The sequence below is a fragment of the Amblyomma americanum genome, chromosome 1, assembly GCF_052857255.1.
Source record: "Amblyomma americanum isolate KBUSLIRL-KWMA chromosome 1, ASM5285725v1, whole genome shotgun sequence".
Lineage (NCBI taxonomy): Eukaryota > Metazoa > Arthropoda > Arachnida > Ixodida > Ixodidae > Amblyomma > Amblyomma americanum.
This window is the reverse complement of record NC_135497.1, coordinates 508,994,561-509,015,282: the sequence shown is the minus strand read 5'-3', so window position 1 is coordinate 509,015,282 and position 20,722 is coordinate 508,994,561. Positions and strand designations below refer to the sequence as shown.

The 20,722-nt window shown below is 48.2% G+C and overlaps 1 long non-coding RNA gene across 1 annotated transcript in view; it reads left to right on the top strand.

Annotated features, from left to right (window-relative positions):
• LOC144106700 (uncharacterized) overlaps nucleotides 1-20,224 on the top strand; it is a 30,199-nt gene extending 9,975 nt beyond the window's left edge. Inside the window, exons 3-4 of the long non-coding RNA XR_013309097.1 lie at nucleotides 6,799-6,930; nucleotides 19,980-20,224. This is a non-coding gene — a long non-coding RNA (uncharacterized LOC144106700). The remainder of the gene's footprint in view (nucleotides 1-6,798; nucleotides 6,931-19,979) is intronic.
• The last annotated feature ends 498 nt before the right edge of the window (nucleotides 20,225-20,722 follow it).

Genomic DNA, 20,722 nt, shown 5'->3' with positions numbered 1-20,722 from the left:
GGATGAAAAATGGTAGCATGGTGTCAAGGCCGCAGCGAGGCGAGCGAGCATAGAGCAGGTAAAAGGGGCTGTAGCCAGTTGTCTCATGTTGCGCGGTGTTGTACGCATGAGTGATGAACGGGAGTACGCCATCCCAGTCCTTATGATCTGCAGCGACGTACATGGCAAGCATGGTGGTGAGCGTACGATTAGTGCGTTCTACCACACCGTTCGTTTGGGGATGATATGGCGTGGAGTGGCGAAAACTGCAGCTGCTGAGGCGGAGAAGTTCTTCAACAACGTCCGCTGTAAATTGACGTCCACGGTCGCTAATGAGAACTGCAGGAGGGCCGTGCCGAAGAATGACGAATCGAAGTAAGAAGTTAGATACTTCAGACGCAGTAGCAACTGGTATCGCGGCTGTCTCACAATAACGGGTTAAGTGGTCTACGCACACAAGAATCCATCGATTTCCTTTAGAGGATCGTGGGAAAGGTCCAAGGAGGTCAATGCCAACTTGCTCAAACGGGGCTGTTGGAGGTGTGATTGGCTGCAATTTGCCCGGTGGACTTGAAGTCGGCAGCTTAAAGCGCTGGCATTGCACACAGCTGGCTACATAGTGCTGGATGGTTGAACGCATGTTAGGCCAGTAAAATCGTTGTTGTGTGCGGTGGAGTGTGCGTGTCACTCCCAAGTGCCCAGACGTGGCGTCGTCGTGCATCATTTCAAGAACTGTGATGCGTAGGCTTTCGGGTACGACAAGAAGCATGCGTGCTCCTCCAGAAGCGAAATTCTTCTTATAAAGCAAACCGTCGCGAATGCAAAAAGTATTCTTTACAGAATCTTGAGCGGCATCAAACAAAGAGGTTAATGTTTGGTCCTTGCGTTGCTCAGTTCGAAAAACTTGAAGATCGGGGAAGGCTTGTGAAAGTGACGACAAGTATTCATCAAAGTTGTCTGCGTCGTCCTCAGTCGTTAGAAGCGGCAAACGGGAAAGACAATCGGCATCTGAGTGTTTACGGCCGCTTTTATGCACAACAGTGAAATTAAATTCTTGTAGGCGCAAAGCCCATCGAGCAAGCCGGCCACAGGGGTCACGAAGACTCACTAACCAGCAAAGCGAGTGGTGGTCGGTCACGACGGTGAAAGCATTCCCGTACAGATAGGAGCGGAAGCGCTGTACAGCGAAAACAACGGCGAGACATTCTTGCTCAGTAACCGTGTAATTTCTTTCGCTCTTACTCAACGAACGGCTGGCATATGCTACCACGTGCTGATCGTGACCATGGCGTTGTATAAGTACAGCGCCGATACCGATACCACTTGCATCAGTGTGCACTTCAATTTGTGCAGATGGGCAGAAGTGGCGTAGGATGGGGCCCGAGGTCAAAAGAAATTTCAGATGCCGGAAAGCTGCGTCACATTCGCTGGTCCAATTGAACGGTGCATCTTTATGCAGCAAACACGTGAGTGGGTAAGCGATGTCCGCAAACCTAGCTATAAAGCGTCGAAAGTACGAGCAGAGCCCTAAAAAACTCTGCAGCTCTTTCACTGATTGAGGCACAGTAAAACTTTTGACAGCTTCAATTTTCTTTGGATCTGGTCGAACACCTTCTTTATCAACTAAATGACCAAGAACAATTGTTTCACGGTTCCCAAAATGACATTTCTTGGAATTGAGGATAAGGCCAGCTCGTTCCATGCAATCAAGCACAATATCCAGACGGCGGTTGTGCTCACTAAACGTTTTGCCAAAAATTACAACGTCGTCCAGATAACATAAACAAATTTGCCACTTGAGGCCACGCAGGATTGTATCCATGAACCGCTCGAATGTTGCAGGTGCATTACATAATCCGAAAGGCATAACGTTGAACTCGTAAAGTCCGTCTGGTGTAATGAATGCCGTTTTTTCCCTATCTGCAGCGTGCACGGGGATTTGCCAGTAGCCGGATCTCAAATCAATAGAAGAAAAGTATGAAGCGGAGTGCAGACAATCAATTGCGTCATCTATACGTGGAAGCGGGTAGACGTCCTTCTTCGTGGCCGTATTTAAGCGACGGTAGTCAACACAGAACCTCCATGTGCCATCTTTTTTCTTAACAAGGATAACTGGAGCCGCCCAAGGACTGGAGGATTCTCGAATTATGCCTCGCTTTAGCATCTCTTGAACTTGGTCATCTATTAACTTACGTTCAGTGGCTGAGACTCGATAGGGCTTCTGGCGTATAGGAGGTGCGGAGCCGGTGTTGATCGTGTGATGAATACGACTGGTAGGCGGTGGTGTTGAATCGTCTTTGGCAAAGTCGAACACGAACACGTGTTTCAGAAGGAGTTCCACTAGAGTGCGACGCTCGGTTGGGGAAAGAGCCTGATTAATCATAGCCTTAACTTGGGTCTCCATATCTCTTTTCACGTGCTGCTCACTGACAGAGTTGGTTAACGCCGCGACGAAACCTGACACACCTTCCTCGAAACGGGCGAGTTTGAGGCCCCGGGGCAACACAGCTGGCTCTTCAGAGTGGTTCACTGTCCACAGCTCGGTACGGCCTCTCACCACGGGAACGACGCAACGAGGCACGACGATACTCTTCTTAGAGCAGGCGAGTGTCGTAGGCTCTACCACAGCTTCAAAAGATTCGCACTGATTGTGAATAGAGGAAACCCGCACGAATGCTGCAGAGAAAGCTGGTACAATAGTATCTTCTTCCACCGCAAATGCTCCAAAATCCGGTGTCGAGTTATCCACAAGAGCTGAAAGTAACGAAGAATTCAAAGCAACTTCTCCCGTACGACAGTCTAAAGTTGCACCACACTCTTGCAGAAAATCAATCCCAAGAATCACATCATGCGTTGACCGTGGTAGCACTGCGAATTCTGTTCTAAACGTTAGACCACCAATAACAACATCCGAAGCACACACACCAAGTGGAACCAAAGGTTCACCACCGACACCACGGAATAACGCTGCACGGTCACCACTAAACATCACTTTCCTACCTAAACGATTCTTAAACCTCAAACTCATAACGGATACGGTAGCACCAGTGTCCACAAGAGCCATTGTTTTCACACCATCAATAAACACTTCCAGTTTGTTCTTCAACATAAACACGGGCAGAGGTAGATTGGACGTCATCGACTCGCCGGCGGCCTCACCTCCATCGGCCGCGCCTCCTAGTTTCCCGGAGGCGGAGGGGATGCACGACGTCGAGGAGAAGGTGACCGCCGTTGGCGCTGAGGTGGCGGCGTCACACTGCGGTCAGATGCGGGTGATGAACTCCGCAAATTGCTCGGACGGTACGGGTCCCAAGCGGACGTTGGGGGTCTCTGCTGCGCGGTGTGCAGTTGCCCGTAAGTATTCGCCGGGGGTTGGCAGTCTTGAGAAGTTGGGAAACGACGGCGGCAATATCTAGCGATATGCCCTGCAATGCCACACCGGTAGCACAAAGGTTGAGAGCGCCAGCGACCGCCATAAGAGTCCTGGCGAACAAAGTCGCGACGTTGGCTGAAGCCAGGATCTCGCTGCTGACGAACCACGTCTTCTGGGTAGGTGGGCCTCCTTTCTGTCGGCTGGTGGCGATAACGTTGGGCAATGTTCCGATCGTCCATGGGCAAAGTGCCGTTGGGTGGAGCCCACGGAGTCGACAGGGCGGCAACATCTTCCTCCGGTGCAGAACTGTGCCGCAGATATTGTGTGTGGCAGAAGGTATCCCGGGATCTGGAGAATTCCTCGCGCACAATCTCTCGAATCATATCAGCCATAGAATTTGGAGGACTGGCTTCAACACTGGCTATAGAGGTGACATTGGCCAATCTTCCGAATTTAGGGGTGATTCGACGCAGCTTAAGAGCTTCAAATGTTCTGCAATGTTCTATAACGTCAGCGGTGGTGCTCAGGCTCTCTTTGCTAATCAGGAAATTGTAAACATCTTCCTTTTGTCTTCTTCAAGCATTCTGGAGTTAACTAGCTTGCATAACTTTAAGATGGCTTCGATGTATGCCGTGCAAGTTTCTCCGGGTACTTGCGCGCGGTGAAGCAATGTCTGTTCCGCACGCTTCTTCTTTGCCGATTCATCCCCAAAATTTTTCTTTATCTCGGTCGTAAAGGTAGCCCATGAACTCAGTGTATCCTCATGATTGTCGAACCAGTCAAGGGCAGTGGCGGCAAGGAAAAACACAACGTTAGCCAGTTTAGTAGCAGCGTTCCATCGATTGTATTTGCTCACCCGCTCGTAGTGTTTCAGCCACTCGTCAACGTCCTCTTCAGGTTTTCCAAAAAATGTGCGGGGCTCTCGATAATGTGGCCAGTTGTTCGCTGTGGATAGCCCGGGTTGCTCAGCATTGTCGTCTCCAGGCATGTCCGATGGCAGTGGTGGGAAGCCTGCGAGTCTACGGCTCCTTCGGTAGATGGAATGCTCCGTGGTCGATACCCGGCACCTCTCACCAACCTGTTACGTGCTTTGCACGCACGGGGGTTTATTCAAAGAGGGGACCGGTCGAAGCAGGATGGAAGCAGGAAGCCTAGCAGCGTCCTTCAGCTCTCTCTTTTTCTTCCTCTTTCTCCGCGGGTCAGTCCTTCATCTTCTGCTTCTTCCGTCGAGGTTCTGTGGAAGCACGTTACAATATATATATATATATATATATATATATATATATATATATATATATATATATATATATATATATATATATATATATATATATATATATATATATATATATATATATATATACCAAAAGTGATTTCTGGCAGCTGATTGGTCAATACAATATAAAATCACTAAAACTTGAAAAACATAACAGGACTTAATTCGCGACGTTTCGGCTGGAGGACCAGTCTTTTTCGAGTGTAGTACAGCGTTTGAAACACGCAGCATTTATAGAGTGTGCGCGAGGAACAAAGTTAGAGCAAAGCGCGAGTTCAAACAACTAGGAAGAGGGGGGGGGGGAAGAGACCAGGAAGAAAAAAATTTACAAAAGAAGAGAGGGAATTGTTGACAATCTAAGAAGGCGATCTCCTAATGGCGAACGGACTGTCGTGTGAATCGGCCATTAGGAGATCGCGTTCTTAGATTCTCACCGATTCTCTCTCTTCTTTTGTAGATTTTTTCCTTCCAGGTCTCTTCCCCCTCTTCCTAGTTGTTTGAACTCGTGCTCTGCTCTTTCTACTTCGCGCACGCTCTATAAAAGCTGTGTGTTTCAAACGCTGTACTACACTCGAAAAAGTCCAGTCCTCCAGCCGAAACGTCGTGAATTAAATCGTGTTATGTTTTTCACTTTTTGGTGATAATATATATATATATATATATATATATATATATATATATATATATATATATATATATATATATATATATATATGTTGAGAAAACGAGCGCCATACGCACCGTGTGAAGAACAAGCATAACAAGTTTTTACCCAACGTCAACACGCTTTAGTTGAGAAACATGGATGAGGTTAATTGCAGCGAGACTGGCTGCGATCCCCCTACATTAGATGTAAGGAAGAAATAAGTGCGCTGCCAGTGGACAATTGCTGTCGTGAACATGCCTTCTGTATGCCCTTATGCCTATTCATCTAACAAGTGCTGAGATTATGCACTTCACGCGAAATCTTCTGCCATTTCTTCTACAGCTTGCAAGGGTGAACAAGTGCCAGATGGATACTCCACACTGTCTTCCAAAAATATATACTGGGGCAAGGCTCTTCACAGCTTCTCTTGACTTTAAGCTGCGCTCTTGCATGGAAGCGACGCGGTATGTGGCGACACCAGAAGCCGACCGGCGAAGAATTCATTCGGCCCACGGTCCTTGACCGTTGAATCGCGAAAGGTGCCGCGGTTACTACTACAAAATTTTAGGAAAAATACGCAGTTACCTATTAGGGTATGATCAGAGTTCGTCGAGCCGCTTGCAAAGTTTTACACAAGGAAACCTTGTCGCTAACTAGCGTTGCACACCGAAGCAGGCATTAATTCCAGCGATTACGCGCTTCGCTTGCACGGCTTCTCCCCACTTGATGTGCGCTAGTGCTGCGCACAATAAGCCAACAACAGTACAATCATTTATGCCCGCCCCCGTATCCTGAACAGTTCCGAAATGATGCCTGCTTGGGCTGCGCAACATTTTTAGTTTAATATTATGTCACAGTAGCTCGGTTTCTGCTCCAGTTGCCAAAGGCGCAGGGTTGGGAGATCGAAAGCAGCTGCGTACACCAGAGCTAAATCGGAAGAGCTTGCACTGTGTTTGTATGACTTGCGTGTGCGTTGAAATGCACTTTGTGGTCAGGTTTGCTTACGCGCACATTTTTCACCGCCGTCAAGAAATCGGATTGGAAGAGAAATTGCTTTTGTAGCGTGAGCTACGCTGGCCGAGGTTGAGCAGTATCGTGTGGCTCCTGGAGAGCCATGCTGCGCATGCGCTAGGAGCAGTGACGTCACACGGCGCACAGCTGGCGCGCCGGAGCCGCCGCCGCCGCGCGCGCCTCGTCGGTCTGCGCACTCCAGCCGCAATAGCCGCGGCAGACGCACTGGAGCCGGCGCGTGCGTGCGCAGCTGTGCGCCTCCGTTGCGCAGTAGCCAAGTCTGACGCTGCGCCGGAGCCGCTTGATAGAGCCTCTCATTTTGTGCGCATGCGCAGAGGTGTCAGTGGGGGTATACTTATAGCGGGGCATTTGCCAGTGTGGTATAGCCATAGAGAAGGAGAGCAAAATAGCTGCTCAGCGGCAATTGATTCTCAGGGGCTCAGCGTAGCTCACGCTACATATATCCTGGCATAGCCGAGCTAAGCCACTGCTAATGTATTTTTTTCTGTTTAGCCGCAATCCCCAAGGACGCTCTACTACTGTCGGGTGACGTGCAAAGGTCCACCGGATGTCCATGGGAGCTTTCTGTATTTCACGCATAACGCCCCCGAAGGAACTCCTTGCTACCAAGAAATCCCTAATGCCGTACGTACAGGCCATTTTCACTGCTCAAATTGCGTTTTTGTAGGAAATTTTACTTGAGAGGATGCTTGTAACACGACATAAAACAGACAAGGGACAGAACATGAACGGCACAAGCGAGTGTGCGAGTAATGTTTGCGAGTACGCTATTTGTGCGGTGACGTAAGTCGGGCCTTGGGCCAACTTGAGGGCAGCTGCGCAGACGAAATTGCCACGTGCCATACTGGACTATGAGTGCAGCATAGGCGCTGTTAGTAATTAATGCGTAAATTAATTTGCTCACTGGCAGCGCTGTTTATACAGTAACGCTTCCGCGAACTTGCTTGCCTCGGCCACTTTTCAACTGCAAATACTTTGCATGCCCAGAAGCGTTGCGGAAACCACTGTGTTAAATATTCTGAGACAATGACGCTCTCCCAAGATGTCTTCACGGCACAACATTGCGTGCCGCCCACTGTCTAAGGGAAGGACGCCTCGGCCGCTTCCAAGAACAGTTGGGAAGCGCCCATTAGTCCCTCCGAGGGAAAGCGGTGTGGATGCATGACAGCTATTTATGTGTGTGAGGGCCGGTTGCGCGGAGGGGACGATCGCGTTGCCAAGGTCAGCAAAGCCAGTCACTCAGCGACCTCGGAGAAGCGAGGCTCCCGTTTCGACGCTCTCCAGCCAGTGTTTCTTTTCTCTTTATGTAGTGGCAAATAAATCCTAGTTCGTTGTCTTTAAAGATATTATTCTCCGGTAGGTCAACGAAAAACGAACACACTGAGGGACTAAAACAGAACCTGTCAGCATGTCTGCCAGCAAAATGTTACCGATTGGCCCGCGTGGAATCACATATCGGTCTCTGTTAATAGATGTGTAACGGTTTACGTCATTGGAGTTTTTATTTTTACTTCTTGTTTGAGTGTTCTTTATTTCTTGCACCGGCCTGATAAAAGCATTATTTGCCACCCGCGTGGAATAAGGGCTTCGGGCGTAGAAGATGTATGTGAATAAATACATCTTTAAATAAAACAGTCTTCAAGCGACAGGTGTCAGTGATTGCAGTGATGGAAGCAGGAAATGGTTTCCTGTTGTCATTGGTTGTTTGGATGAAGGAATCGTTATGCAAGTTAGATTTACAGAGTGGTAAGCCACCTTTGAGACCATGATCCCGATCGAAGAGTGTGACAAACGAATGGCTAGGAAGAAGCTTATCTTTCAGGATAGGACTACGCCGGTATACTTAACAAACAAAGCAGAGCCGATAGTATCCACGGCTCACTAAAAGGTCAGGCAGAAAGCGCGCTTTTTATACAGATGGCGCTGGCATGATAAAATGGTTGTATATTTCGCATGTGACATTGTGATATTAAATGGCTTTCAATGGGAGTGATGAGTGTATTCTGACTAAGGCCCGAGAGTGCCAGTGCATACCCCATTTTGGAACGGACTAGCATTTTGTAGGGAAAGTGAACGCAGAAAAAAACTCACCGACGATAACGATGCATCCTAATGCGAAATTTGAGCACAGTTCTTTAGGTGTTATGATTTTGCGCGTGCTTCTTCGAAGCACGAACTACGGCGCGGAATGGAATGTCATCTCACATGGGCAATCGGCGTTTTCCTGGAAGACATGCTGAGATGTTATGTTTTAATCTCTCAGTGGTTTTCGCAGTGCTTTCGGGCCTAAAAAGTCCTTCATATATTCCGGGTGTTTCATGGAAGACTAAGTAATTTTCAAAAATAGGATTTTTGAGTTAAAAATATGGCTTTTGCCGCAGGATATTGCGAGTGTTGGCAGACACCAGAAAGGCGGTGAATAACCTACTAGTAAGCTGGTTAACTAATTCGCAGTAATTAACTTTTAAACTATTAGTGTTGGGGGCTTGGTGGCAATTAGAGATTTGTAGCCCGTCTTCAGTAACCGCCATATCAGTTTTTTGGAATTTCTAAAACATGATTATCCTTGGCGCTGTGACCTAACAAATTTTGGGTATCATCGTGCCAAAATACATGTGCATCGAAGAGCATGCAGACAAAGCAACCCCTCCAGTTTACGCAACCAGTCGAAATATCCAAAATTTATCGAACCGCAGCGCCGAGGGTAATCGCGTTTTCTAAATTCTAAAATCTGGTATGGCGGTTACCAAAAGCTCTTAACAAATCTGTAATTCCAACTGTCATAGTTACAAAGTTCACTACTGGAAATTAGTTAACCATCTTCCCAGTTGAGATGATTCACAGCTTTTCTAGTGTCCGCCAACCCTGGCAGTAGCATGCCGCGGAAGCCATACATTTACTTCAAAACTCCTATTTTTGAAAGCCGCCGCGGTGGCTCAGTGGTTATGGTGCTCGGCTGCTGCCCGGAAGACGCGGGTTCAATCCCGGCTGCGGCGGTCGAATTTCGATGGAGGCGGAATTCTAGAGGACCGTGCGATGTCAGTGCACGTTACAGAAGCCCAGGTGGTCGAAATTTCCGGAGCCCTTCACTACAGCGTCTGTCATAGCCTGAGGCGCTTTGGGACGTTAAACCCCCATAAACGAAACCAAACCTTTTTTTAAGAATTACTTAGTCTGCCCTGAAATACCCTGGTATAGGGCGCGCCGCGTCTGTTCGTAACATCGTGCCAAGGCAGGCGCGCACACACGAGTAGCGTCCCCTGGGCCCGGATTACGGAACTCGCTCCGACCGCTCTACAATTGAGAGCGCTCTAAAATGCCCGCTCCTATTGGTCGCCGGCGCAATTTTGAAAAGTTGCGTCACGGGAAGCTGCAATGGCGTCACGGACAAGAAAAAACGCATGACGTTGAACACTTAATTATGCCCGCGGTTTTAGACTGTTTTTTGCGACCGCGAAGAGTCGGTCTACAGAGTTTTAGAGGGAAAATGGCGGCGGCGGCGGCGTCTGCTGTTTATTGGTGGCGGAGGCGGCAACGTCGGCGCCAGCAATGACGAAGGACGGTGTACGAGGACGCGTATGACTTGCCGGACGAGCTGTTCCGTCGGTTATTTCGACTCGATAAGGAGAAAGTGGAGTGGTTGTGCGGCGAACTTGCAGACGAACTGCGAGGCGTACGGACGAGCGCTTTGTCGGTGCGGCGGCAGGTGCTGTGCGCTCTCCGTTTTTTTGCCTCCGGGGGCTTTCAAGTGTGCGTCGGCAACGAGCAGACCGTCGGCCTCGCACAACCGACGGTGAGCAAGTGCGTGCGGCGTGTGGCTGAGGCCATCTGCAAAGCCACAGAAGGGCTGGGTGCGTTTCCCGGCGCACCCCGAAGAAAAAGCGGCAGCGAAGGCGACCTTCCTTCCCCGCGGCACTATCCCCGGCGTCGTCGGCTGCATCGACGGAACACTGATTGCCATAAAAGCGCCGCGGGGAGACCCAGCAAACCGGGCAGCATTCTGGAGCCGCAAAGGATACTACGCGATGAACACCATGATCGTGAGTAGACTGGTTTTCTGACCGCATGGGTTCGAAAGCCGTGACCTCGACAGTGGAAGTTCACGTCCAAGATTGTCTGCCTGTGTTTCTCGCAGATCTGCGACGCAGACATGAAGATCCTTGCGGTCGACCCTCGCTGCCCGGGGTCTTGTCACGATGCCTTTTCTTGGCGCTACTCACGGCTGCGTCGGAAGGTGGAGCACGGGCTGCTGGAGGATGGCGAGTTTCTTCTGGGTAAGCAGCCTATTGATCATCGGGCCACTTCGACAGCACGTATTAAGCTACATCAGCGGCTCATACCTAAATGAGGCGGGTTATAACATGGATGACATGCAACAGTATGATGTATCGTATTTATTTTTGTGTATTTACTGTTACTGCTGGTGCAGAGGCACAAAAAACATTGTTATAAAGTGAATCGTATTTCAAGCGTAAAACATCAAGGCAGAAGAGGTGTGCACATCGTTATTGTCGTGTAGGATATCACAGTACATCATTAACCTAGAAGGCTGTGCTTACAGAGGTACCCCTTAGTCATGAATCTTCTGCATGCCTATGAATTCTGGTTCAGCATACTGGCTTTGAGCTGCTTGATATGAATCATTTATTACATAGGCAACAACACAGTTCACTGCAAATTTTGGTCGTGCAGGAGACAGTGGATATCCACTGGAGCCGTGGCTGCTCACACCAGTGTCAGGGCATCCTGGTGCAAACACTGCAGAAGGGCAGTACAACGCAGCACACGCCTCAATGCGATGTGTTGTGGAATGCTGCATTGGTGTCCTCAAAAGCCGCTTCCGGTGCCTTCAAAGGTACCGGACACTCCACTACGAGCCGGAGCGAGCGGTGGTCATCATTGCAGCTTGTGCTGCGTTGCACAACATCTGTCCTGAAGAAGCCCTGGCTGCAGACGAAGACAACACTACTGATGACCCTGACAACAATGGACCACCTCTGCTTGCCGGGTACTTGGCGGGGACAGGATCCCGCATGACCTACCTGCGTGGTAGAGCCATGCGAGACCGTATCATTGGCCTCTTTGGCACAACCCGTCCGCAGAGGCAAGCACACCTGCAGATGGTGCGGCGACAGGAGCAGCGGCAGCAGCAGCGGCAACAGCAGCACCACAGGCAGTAAGCCCTAGACCATCTGGCAGCTGTGGCTGCAATGACTCGCCGTGCTGGCGTGGCGAGTTGTCGCAGCCACTCTTGCTACGGGCAGTGCCATTGCCCTGTGTTAGTGCGTGAGCCCCTGTGTGATATGATGCCCTTGGCCACTGGTAGCCACATTCCAGCATTTGTAAATTACTTTTTCTTACATGTGCTTGAAAGCTTCCAGTGGCAAGATATGAAGTGCGCACACCAACTGCTGCTCCACCGGCAGTGGTCACCAGTATGCCTTTCAGTGCATCAGCAAGCTTGCCGCACAGCTACTGCACTTCCTCCTTCTCAAGTCGAAATACACGCCGAAACAGCTCGTCCAACAAGTGAAATGCATCCTTGTACACCGTCTTTCGCCGTTGCTTACGTCGACCTGCCTATTTAGGCAAACAGTTGCTTGTGGTCACTATGTGTTTGATGAATGTGCACGAGGAAAAAGTGCGGTGTGGAGACTGCTAGGCACCAGTAAAGCGTTTGTTTTTGCACCACGTTTATTCATTGGTCACAATAATTTTCACCACAGCTGTTCATACTAGTTTCCCAACTGTAACACACAGCAGAGAAACAAAAGCATGCAGCATCAACAGTGATTTACATATGCCTTGTCGAGTGCTGCGCAGAGATTGCACTAGAACAGTTGTATCTTACACTGTGGCCAAACGTGCGAGTTGGCTGTACATTTTTAAAGCGAACAGTGCGAAAGACATAGCCGGAAAGCAGAGGAAACACAGGATGAGCGCTCGTTCTATGTTTTCTTTGCTTTGCGTCTAAGTCTTACGCGCTGTTTGCCCATAAAAAAAGCATCTTGACTTTCCATAATGCGATACAGCGCGAATAAAGACGGGGACGAAGCGAGACAAGACACCAGAGATTGTTGTTGTTTGTTTTTAGCAGTCATCCTTGTGAGCTGTTGCAGCCTCTTCTTTTCGCCTTTAAATATCTTATCCCGCGTATCAATTCCAGTATTAGCGGCATCATGCGTTCCCTTCCATTTCCTGTATAAATATCCCCTTTCCGCAATAAAAATTCAGTTGAAGTCAGCGCTGTGGTGTCTTGTCTCGCTTCGTCCCCGTCTTTATTCGCGCTGTATCGCATTATGGAAAATTACCAACTAGCCCGATCTGCCACTCTTGCATCTTGATTGCCAGCTTGAATGCTAATAATCGCAGGTTTGGCATTTTGTGCATACTTGTAGGCCCGATGTAGCCCTGGTTTGCACTTTGCTGAAACATATTACGTAACTGGTGGAATGCACAGCAAGTGCTACACAAGACATTGCTCTTTGTAGATTTTACTGAACTAAAAAACCATGTTACGTGTACAAGACACACGAGTATCACAGACGATGATGCCAACATGGCTGCGTTTGAAGTTGTAAAGGGACCCAAACACGAGAGCCATTAACATTGTTGCATCATACCTTTAAAGGCGGAGCTCAAGCATCCGCCAAATTTTTTTTGCCTGCATTCAACACTAGTTCAGAAGCGACTTTGGACGAATGCTGGCAAGCCTCATTTTTCCTCGGGTCTACTGAGGATAGAACATGTTACAATGCACACAATGGACACTTTACGGAAAAGCAGGAAAAGTAATGCGAAAAAAAAACGACTCAGGAACATGCAAACAACCTTAACAGACACAAAATCAAAGTGTTCAAAATTTATCCAGAATCCCCATATTATGATGCCCTTCATAACTACAGTCACTTCAGAACAACTTTGCCCCACATATTGCACCTGCCCACATATTGCAATGAAAGAAAACAAGCACTAGAAATTGCACCTTGTGCACCTGCCACAGCTGCAGGTAAACATTTGAAAGGAATGGAAAATAAAAGAGTATAGGAGGCTTCCACACCTGGCAGAGCTTAAATTACATAATTGGAAGAAAATAAATAGTGTGAAGCATCCGGGCCTGCAGAGCTTACAAGAAATAAAATAATGATGCCATGGCACATGGCAGAGATGATCTTGAATAAATACAAAAACAGAAACCTGACAGAGAAGCAGACAATGTAAATAAATATAAACACATAAAACAGAAATTTTAACAAGCAAACTAAAAAAAGTTCAATGAGTGTGCACCTGGCAGAGAAGTAAATAATGTTCTTGAATAAATATAAACATATGAAGATGTTCTTTCATAAAAATAAAAACAAGCAAATAATGCAAATAAATATGAACAATTCAATGTGGTGCAGGTGGCTCAAGCTGCTTTTGTAAGATTAGCATCAGTAGGTTCACGTTCCGGATGAGCAGCTCTTGCTGCCCATTTGACGCCTGCACAGCATCTGTCACCTCCCGTATGGCCTGCATGTAAAAATACTTCCAATTACAAATTATTACTGACAACCAATTTTGAGATCTCGCTTAAGCTTTATGTAAAATTTCAGGTGCTGAGATATTTTGGACAATGTATGGTTGTAGAAGACTCGTGTCAGTTTCATAAACTCAGCTGTCTCAACCACCTCCCACTAGAGGCGTCAAAACAGAAGTAGAGGTGCTCAAAAGAGAGCACTGATATTTATGCTTCAGGTGACGACTTCGACTCTTCAAAGTGCAGTGTGTGCAGCGAGTACACACCTCCAGCATGCTCTGCTGAAAAGCAGCGTCCTGGCGGTTCCGGGCCTCAGTAAGAAAATCCAAACGATGCGATTCATACAGCGTCTGGTGCAGCACCTCATTGGCCCCATCGTCTCGCCATCGCTTCCCAAGAAGGCTAGGCGTAGCGCGCGGTGAGGGCTGCAGTGGGGGCTCTGGTGTGTGCTGCTGTGAGGGCTGCGGCGAGGGCACCGGTGTAGCTGTCGGGAAAGAAAATGTGCTCATCACGTGGTGTAATACGCAAAACATTTGGTACAATGTGTTAGAGCACTTGACATAAATATACAGGACAGCAATCTTGGGCAGCATTGTTGTAGCATATTTCATGTGCACATTTGTTAGACTGCTAGGAGATATCACAGCCTCACTGCAAGAGAAATAAACATTCTGCACTGCATGGCAAAGCCAGAGAGAGATAGTTTTGTGTGTACTGTAGAATCACTGCAGTATTTTGGCTACTGCTGCAAATGCTGCCAGAGAGTATAGTGCTATCACTTTCAAGCAGCTGCCAGAAAGGGTAGTATGGAGCTTGAATAATGGCAAGCCAACTCACGGTCTGTGGGGCTCCGTGTGTCTTGTCGACAACTTGCTGAGGCTCCCCGTTCATCTCCTCTGCTGTAAAAGGGTAAAAGGTGCGGCTGATTGGTACTGGCAAACCATGAAACTAAACGAGCACTAGCAAAAGAGAAGCAATCAATAATGCTCTACCACTTGTCTATGCATTCCTGCACCTCCTTCGACACTAAAATACACCACAGATGGAATAAACAGTGCTAGCAAGGCGCAAGGCACAGACATGTTTTTAAACGGCCGACCCCTTGTTGTTGAGAATCGACGCAAGCTGGTTCCACAGCTCGCGCTTTTCAACAGCTGTGTGTGAGTTTGTTCGGTCGGCAGAAGCCCGAGCCAAGAGCGGACGGCTCTCCATAAACTCTAATATGATAAGCTCTTGCTCGCTCGGCATTCTTCGTCTTGGCGCCATTTCGAGACTATAATTCCCGCTTAGAGAATTGCAGCAGCGAACACAGCGGGGAAAACAAACAGGGAATAGTTTCTGTTCCGCTTTTCGAAAGCAGGGAATAACAGGGAAAAACCTTTGCTCTGAGTTCGGGCTAATATGTTTTTACGGGAACATATGCGTGCGCTGCGCTGCAGCAACTTATAGCACAGCCAAGAACGACCGAAAACGAGCAAGGTTGTTAGCGTGCGCCCAACCGCCTTGCTTGGTTCTTGCTCCTTCCCAACTGAATCATTTGTGCCAGACGTTTATGAAGCCAAAAAAGTTCATTTTATCCAACAAGCTGTGCTTCGTGGACGTCTTGTATTTGCTAAAGCGAAAGGAATAGAACCCAAATCATATGCTTGGCATGTGACATCTTTAAACCAATAACACAGGCTTACCTCAAGTTGTCTTCGTCGATTTTCGGGCCCGACATTTCGTGCAGGTTCCTTTCTGGAGGCCCGTGACCTTCACTGGCTTCGATAATTGTTATCCGCGCACTTTGGACAACCAAATAGAACCCTGATTTCAGACGACGCGTAAAAAAGCAGGAACTAGCCGTGGGGTCAGCTGTTTTCTTGAAGGCCGCCATGTTCAGTGTTTACATCTGCCAGCGCGCCCTCATGGCAACAAAACTTACCCACGAAAGCAGTTATTTCCAAAAGTGAATGTCCTTCTTGCTTTGGTTCATGGCAGTGAGAGTGAAATACACTTTTATGAAAGAATAAAACAATGTTTATTTTATTCACTGCGTGTTTTTATAAAAAAGTTAGCATACGGCCCCTTGCCGTGCAAATTGGCCTCTTGTCGTGCAAATAAACTCTTCCGGGGCGGCACCCTACTAGCCATTGTTTGATTCCGCGTTCCGTCACGCGTTGACGTTTCGCCTTGTCGTCATGCTGTCGTCATTTTGACGTAACGCTCTACAACTTTAGAGCGAGTTCTGTAATTCGGGCCCTGCTGTACAAGCGCTCTCTTATCTTTCCGCCGAGGCTTGCTTCGCCACTAGTAGGCCGAGGAGTAAGGTTTCCAGAGGTATCCAGTTTCTTCTCGCCAACCCGGCGGCGCCACGCTCCAGCGAAATGGAGGTGGCATAACGCAACGCACACGAGGTTTGGCGCTCTCCATGGGCAAACAGGGGCTGTTTCTCCAAACTTCTGGGCCCTGAGGCGCACGCTGGCGTGATTCCTTTCGCGCCGCGCCGGCTTTCGACGTGCAACGGCGCGTGGCGCCACCTCTGAGCGAGCGGCGCCACTCTGAGCCTGCGCGGCAAGCACGTATGTATGTTCGGTGCCTGGGACATGGGTCGCACCCAAAATCGGTGCGTCTGTGCATCCTGTGCACGGCGACGGTGCAGAAGCAGCGAGCAAACAAGTATCAGTACGTTTACCGTAGCCAACAGCTCATCGTTCGAACCAGCCATCCTCGTGACAAAAAGGATGACGGGAGGACAGCTGGCAGACGACCAAGACGACGACGGGAAAAACGCGCGCTTTGCAGTCTTCTCTGGTGTCACGTGACTATTTCCTTTTCTCTCTGCTCGTTCGGGTCCTCCCTCAACGTATCCTCTCTCTACATCCGCAATACTGTATGCTGGGCGAGTTGGTTTTTAACTCCCATATCTACATTCCAAGACAACCGCAGCGAGAATACGCGCGACTTGTGAGCGTCATTCCGAGGAGCTGCGATGCAGCGGCGACATTGACGCTGCGCCTCTGCGGAAGTTCCCGCTAGTGTGAGCGCGCCTTCACGCCGACTGCAACGGCGGCGGCGGCGAGGAACGCCGATCAACCCACGAACGGGCGCTTATGAGCTGCGCTCTAAGAAGCTGCGATGCAAGTATGTGACTATGCGACTAGCCTTTTTATTTAAGGCGGACAGTATGAACTTACCATGTAAAATGTATGTGTGGATGTTGTCGATTCGGAAAAATAATCCTGTGCTTTTTCATCTGTTTACATTGAGAGTCTTGTTATTCATGGGTCAGTGGTCAGCAAACAGCTTGATAAAAGAGTAAGTCGCAAGGTTAGCTAAAGCCTTAATGCTAGCAAGGGAAAAGGAGAAGCCGATGCACAAGCTGATTTCTGTGCTACACCGGCTGTTGCGGGGGAAGAAGTAGGCGATTAGTCATTAGCAGCAAGAAACGTAATGCAGTTAGAAAAAAGAGGTTTTAATCTTTTCAAACATACGTGGGCAAAGGTTAAGTACAGCCAGTTTTAGGATTGGTATATCTCGTGAAAGTGAATCAGATGCCTTAGTACAATCTGAAAACATGCTGTCAACATCGAGTCCAACATCACCAGCAATGAGAAAGACCTTACTAATAAAATCGGTTGAAACAGTATCGACAAGGTGAAAAAAAATGAGCTCATTTCAAGGAAATACTAAATGTGCATGTATGAAGTGCTTTAAAATCTTACATATACTTCTATTCGATAATATGGGCCAATAATTTCCTGGAGGGTATAACTGGAACCACCTTTCTGGCATTCCTATCTCTCAGCGCAGTTCGACATTTTATTTATTGAGAAAAAAATTTAGATATAATATTTGGCTACTTTATCACTGCCAATTTGGGCATTTCAATATTTATGGTCTACTCCAGATATCATGGATACGTTAAAGTTTGCGATTAGCTTCTGTGTTCTACGAAGGCGATAGGAATGCAGACTATCGGCAGAAAACCTAACTCAACTATATTCGGTACGTTTACATGATTACTGTTGTGGAAACAAAGAAGTAATGACGCCGTTTAGAAGGGTGCACCAACGGCTCGGGGGAAGATTTAAATAGTAAAGACCTGTCAACTGGAAGATTGATCTCTACATGCTGTTAATAAAATTCCAGAATTACCAAGTGAAGGTAAAACCTTGTCGAAGTACTTTTTTGCCTTCTCAAAGACATTACTGTATTCACCATGAACGCCGTCACGAACAATGGGTAGTGCTATTTAAAAGTGAAGGAGTAGCAGTAATCGCTCTGAAAATTTTGGAAAAATTAAGTTACGCATTTCACATGCTGTGTTAACTTCGCAATAGAAAATCTACCACTCCAACAGCAATTGCGTGTCGAGCAAGATGGAAGGAAGATGAAGTGTATAGATAAACCCATTTGTAAAGCAGATCTTGTTCAATGTAGCACGCGCCCGGGCTCCTTGAAGTATAGAATGTCTAGGTAGGACACTCTCGCGTTATATATTCTACCATGGGGCAAAAAGCTGAAGTTGCTTATAATATTAACAAAAAATGAGAACCGCGGACTTATCCGAAGGCAGTACCTTTTTTTTAATTTGCTCCAAAGCAAAGTGCGATCTTTAAAGCGACTGCAAGGCTCGCTAAACAAAACGTTCTACTCCACTTGAAACAATGGCATCAAAGAGCACCCATACCCGGCACGGATATCTTGCAGTAACATTTAATATTTTATAGTAGCACGCAGCTAGACGGTATGACAGGGCACAGGTGAGCAAAAAACCATTTGTAACATGGCGGCAGTAAAGAAAAAGACTCCTTAGAATTTGCCTCGAACAGCCTTTTGAAGCGTGCGCAGAGAACTCTGTTCGATAAAGCTATCAAAATGTTCGTTTAAAAGAATGCGGACGACGTTTGGGGCACCCGCACGCGTAGAAAAGAAGACAAGTAATGTACATGAGGCTTAATTTTTTAACAAACCGCCGCGGTGGCTCAGTGGTTTTGGCGCTCGGCTGCTGACGCGGGCTCGATCCCGGCCGCGGCGGTCGTATTTCGATAGTTGTAAAAGACTCGAGGCCCGTGTACTCTGCGATGTCATTGGAGGTTGAAAAACCCCAGATGGTCGAAATTCGCGGAGCCCTTCAATACGGCGTCCCTCATAGCCTGAGTCGCTTTGGGACGTTAAACCCCCAAAACGAAGCCTCAATTTCTAACACGCTCAGTGGTGTGCCTTGATCAAAGTGGAGTAAAAGGGCTGAAAAAACGCTTCAAATTGAGAAATGACCGTCTAGGGGTGTCAAATAAGACACAACATATATTACAATGGCAACATCAAAAACGCAGTTTCTATCATATCATCAGCCGCGCTGACATGAGCTTCGTCACCAATTGCCATGGAAGCTTTGTCAGTGAGCAAGTGGTGTTGATTTGCTGCCCACTAAGCATCTTGAATACGACTTCAATTCGGACGCGGGTGGTTCCTAATACTAATGGTTGCTAGGTACCTTCGTGCTTTATGTCTGCATATGTTGCAACTTTCTTTTTATAACGATGCTTACAGTGTCAGGGAAAAAAGTAACTTGTTAAGGTAAAAAATAAAAGGTCGGGGTTAAATGAATGAAAAAAGGTTGACCGATGCAATAAATGCAAGGAGGGAGCGATGATGTGGCCCTGCGTTCAAGCAATATATGAGGACGGGTTGTTCGGCGGGAGACCCGCTGCTGCCAGGTGAAGAATTCTCGTTGACTTCAGCGCTGGGCAAGCACACAAGCGATGAATATCGGCCTCAGTATTTTGGGAGCGGCCGACAGGACACCCTAGGTGGGGATATAAGTGGCGAAATTCGGACCACATCTGAGATCCGGCCGGCGGGAGGGCAGCCCCAACCTGAATCCTCCTCTGCACGGGTAAGAACGCTAGCGAGGGTTTGCGCACAACGAAGTGACGACAGCACGTGCCCGGCGCCGGAGCTGTTCTTTCTTGTGAGAATGAGGGCAGCATCGTCAATGCGGTGGAACCGAGTCATTGATGAGTCTAAGTTCGCCTTGCAGGTCACCTGGAACCCACTCAATTCGAATGGGTTGCGATATGTGAGCGGCCAGACGCTGTATGTTCTGGCAGATTTCTGGACTGCGACTGCGGCTGGGCTCCGAATTGTTTTTTCTTGTCTCGAATTTCAGATCTGCGAACTTGGCCGATGCGTCGAGTAGAAGAGGCGACCGATGGACACCTGGCCCGGGCTGAAGGCTTTGGACAGGCTGCGAGCTGTTTCTTGTACTCGCTGGTCTATCACCACGCGCAGAGAAAAAAGGAGAACCGTTTGCCGCTGCGTTAACTGGAGAGCTTTTGAGATGAAGAACTATTGTATTAAATTAGCCTACGATCAGTTGACTGTCTTTGTTAATAAGAAACAAAAGTAATTATAGCGTCCGTGATATCTTGATCAAACTGCATCACAAAGAAAGGTTTTTTGGCATGTGTTTCCTTGTGAATAAAATCAGTTGCGAGTCTCCGTCTGTCCTTGTGCTCTTCACGTCCACGTTTGTGTTGCGCAGTCCCTTCCTTAACAATAGGACAATGGCTCCGCGCGAGCCCAGTTCCCCGCGGATATGCCCGCGGGCGCCTGGATTACGCGCGTAAGCCCACATGGCGGTCTCGCTTTGTTCACATGTCACGAGGACTGCTTGTGCGCCGCTCGGGCTCGGAACCGATCATATTCGTTCTCGCTACGTGCTGGCTTCACCCACCAAGAGATTAGGATGACGCTTTTGTTGACGCATGCACTGATCCGGCGGCAACGCAGCACACAGGAATAAAACCCGTTTCACATGCAAGCGAAAATGCTAGCGAATCCTGCCGCCGCGGCGGAAAAACCTGTTTTGGGGCTTCGCGGCGATGAGCGGCGGGGTTCCAGCAAGTTGGA